Raw genomic sequence first — 3,891 nt, 5'->3', positions numbered from 1 at the left:
TTTAGTATTTTGGCCATAACTTATTTGTTATAACTCGGATTTGGGCTTATAATATATCGTTGGAAATCTCTTTTCAAGCACTATCCTACTATTCAATCATTGGACCTAGGTGACCAAATTAAACTAGTCCAAATGTTTTTATAAAAGGACACGAAATGAATGATTTTAAGGGACACGAAATGAATTATTTTGGGTTTAAAGGCACGAAAAGAGGAAAATAAGTTATAGTTTGGGGAAATTGGCTAGGAATTGGGTTGGTTTACGAAAATGGAAATATGAGTTTTAAGCACTCCAAGATTAAATACTCAACCTGACCAATAATGGTGGTGAAAGGTTGTTCATCATCGAGTTTGGTTTTGGGGAGACATTTTTAGGTGTCTACAACGACCTTCCTTCTTCTTCATCTTTTAAGCCCGAAAATACTACCAACAACATCAACCAAGTGGATCTCAATGAAGTTTTAGCTCTTGACCCTCCCCTTTAAAAGAAAAAGAAAACTTACACTCCTTTGGGAATGACGTATGACGTTTAATTACACCTATAAGGCTATTTTCCAGAACCAAAACTTGAACAAAGGAGTGCTAGGTGGGACCCCAATGCTCACTATAAGTACCATCAAGGAAGGGGTCACTCTACCAAACAATGCTGGAATTTAAAAGATGTCATTCAATACTTGGTGGATGCAAACAAACTTCCTGTCCCTCCAAGCGGCAAGAAGTAATGAAGACAAGGCGCACAGCGGATCCTTCGTGCAAGATTCCATGATTTCTTTTTTTTTATCATTTATCTCCTTTCCCCCATTCATGTCTAGCATAGGTTTTCCATTTCGAATTTCTATATGTTTCATGTGTTTCGTTCACCTTTTCCATTAATAAAATGAGAATATTTCCTTTACATCTCAATCATGTCATTTTTTCATAAAAAAAAAAAAAAAAAAAAAAAAAAAAAAAAAAAAAAAAAATTGCCGAACCAAACACACGCTACACCAATGAATTGAGGCACCTTTTCACCCCATTATTTCTCCTTTAACCATCCAAACACATATTCCATTTCTTCATTAACCACTTCAAGCCTTGTCTAATATTTGACCTTCATTTCTTCAACCCACATCCACCTAACCCTAGGATGGGAAGGTGTGCAATTTGTGTAACATTCAAAAGCAAGTTCAAAAATAATGATAAAAATAAAACAATGTCTAAGGGCAAGTGTTCCAATGTCTTTAATATGAACACATCTTGAATTGCGTCTCTCATTGAGTGTTTGGTACCGTGCCTGAGAAACATGAATGCTAAGTGAGTGATGGACCACATGATCCAAGATTTCCATATTGGTTCAAAAGAATGAAAAAGAAAAAATGAAAAAAGAACAAAAATTCAAAGCAAAAAAAAAATGTGAAAACTAAAACTTACAAGTTCAAATCTCAAGTACACAATTATATATCTTGGGAGGGCTTCTCTCGGGTCTTGAGCCTTTTACCCTTTCTTCCTTAAACCATCAGCCTTAACCACAGTACAACCCTCTAAAGACCTCTTGAGGTGTACATACACTTGTGTAAAGTTCGATTAGAGCTACGTTCGGCCTGATTCCTAACGGATACGTAGGCAATTACCTCACATCGATGTGCGAGGTGCGGCCACATTCATAATGACCGAGTCAAAGAACATCCAATGTTTATCCCTATCCTCTAGAGCTATACTCAGGGGCTTGAACCCACATCACTTACCTACCCAGCCTAAAGAGACACTATCTTAACTCTTTTCACATCTCTTTCCATCACCATAACCTTTGCAGCCAGCCTTATTATCACATTCACAACTTTTCTCACACATAGTCATATCCTCCTTCCCTTAGGAACCCTGTATCATGAAATCTTGTTTCAAAACAACATTCATTAAAAGAAACATTGTATACTTGCTTAGCTTCCTGACCTGAGCAATATTCATTGTTTCATGCATCGTTTAACGTGCTTAGCAAAATTTATATATTAAAGATCTGTGATTATACAAAGCATATCGTGCTTAGCTCCTTGACCTAAGCTACGTTCATTATGCAATACTCACCAATCACTTCATCTATATACATGCTTAGCTTCCAGACTTAAGTAACATTCATCAAGATTGTTCTTCATACACTATGTGACGCTTAGCTCCCTAGCCTAAGAAATACTCAGCAATCACCATTGTATACGTGCTTAGCTTCCAGACCTAAGAAACTTTCAAGATGGTTTATTTGTTTTTCACACACTACGTATTATGCTTAGTTTCCTGACCTAAGCAACATACATTGTCAACCAACTACTGCGCTTAGCTTCACGGCCTAAGTGCATTCGTGAATCATGTCACATGATGTAATTGTCCTTAGCCTTTTAGCCTAGGAACATTCATCATGCATAAATTATTTTCAAGACGAGCAATTCAATTTGACTAGAAGAAAATCCATGCGATTCATTTCGCTTTGCTTAACGAGAAAGTTCAAAACTTTTTCCCTTTTCAACAACTTTTTCAAAATTTTCTCAGCGAGAAAGTTCAAAAATCTTTTCCTTTTTTCATCTTTCTTCTTTTGGGGAAGTTCAAAAACTTCTTCAAAATCTTTATCGAGGAAAGTTCAAAACTCTCACTTCATTTTTCACGTCTTTCTTTTTTTGGAGAAAGTCGGTACTCTCCACTCATGACAAAAAATGACAGAAATTTTTGCTTTTGCATTTTCATTTTCTTGTGTTTGCACACACTCAAACTATACACACACTGTCACAAGTCATACAAATGTCATGTCATGTCAAGTCAAGCTTAGTCAAGTCATTTGGTCAAGTTGGATAGATTGTTGATTGCATTTAGATGATCAGCCGAGCACACCGAAGAGCTACTCTTGCTAGTTGACTCCCTTTCTCCATCTTGCCAATCTCTATAGTACCTCACTACATCTTCAATTATGTCTACCACTTCCTCTTCCGTTTTATTCATGATGGGACCTCCAGCTCCTCCATCTAGACATGACTTTCCTTGAGGACTAAGGCCTTTATAGAAAATTTGAATAATTTGGTAAGTAGGAATTCCGTGGTGAGGACATTCTCTTTGATACTCTTTGTATCTCTCCCATGCTTCATAGAGGCTCCCACTAGGCTTTTGCTTGAAACCTTGAATCAAAACTCTAGCCTCTACCATTTTCTTTTGTGGATAGGAACGGGATAGAAATTCCTTGGTCACTTCGTCCCATGTCCTTAGAGAATTCGGCTTAACCTTCTTGTCTAGCCATTACAAGGCATGCCCTATGAGGGAAAAGGGGAAAAGCTTGAGGCGGATGAATTCTTGGGAAATTCCATTCACCTTGATAGTGTTGCATATTTTTCGAACTCCTTGAGATGATTTAACGGGCTTTCATGCTTGGCCCCACTAAATTGTCGCATCTCTATCAAAGTGATTATTGCCGGCCTTATTTCAAAGTTATTCACTGGTGTTGTAGGTGGAGCAATCCTACTCTCAAATCTATATGCACCGGGAATCCCCAATTCTTTCAACGCCACCCTTGGATTTTCTCCCATTCTTGCTTGTTCCTCTTGTTGTGGTTCTTCTTCACTTGAAGTGCAAGGGCTCAAAGATCGTCTAACAACCCTTATCCTTGCAATAGTTCTCTCAATCTCCGGATCAAATGGCACCAGTGAATGACCACGTGCTCTATGCATACAATCTCCAAAGAAATGATTAGTAGAACGGCTACAAGTGTAGCCTAAAAGAAAAATCTTTTTGTATTTTCAATTAAGGATGAAATAGACTCAACAACTATAACAAAGCACCAATATCATTCCCCGACAACGACGCCATTTTTGACGTAGGGAAAATGTAGGTCGTTTTCTACCCTCCCCTAGAGCCAAACAAAATTTATAAACACTCAACC

At 37.7% G+C, this 3,891-nt stretch overlaps 1 non-coding gene across 1 annotated transcript; it reads left to right on the top strand.

The window, feature by feature from the left end:
- Window positions 1-3,048: 3,048 nt before the first annotated feature.
- On the top strand, window positions 3,049-3,154 carry LOC145580339 (small nucleolar RNA R71). Its single transcript, XR_014099404.1, has one exon. It is a non-coding gene; the product is annotated as a small nucleolar RNA R71 (small nucleolar RNA).
- Window positions 3,155-3,891: the final 737 nt, after the last annotated feature.

This window comes from Chenopodium album, chromosome 14 (assembly GCF_948465745.1).
Source record: "Chenopodium album chromosome 14, dcCheAlbu1.1, whole genome shotgun sequence".
Taxonomy (NCBI): Eukaryota; Viridiplantae; Streptophyta; class Magnoliopsida; order Caryophyllales; family Amaranthaceae; genus Chenopodium; species Chenopodium album.
This window is presented reverse-complemented; position numbering and strand designations above follow the sequence as displayed.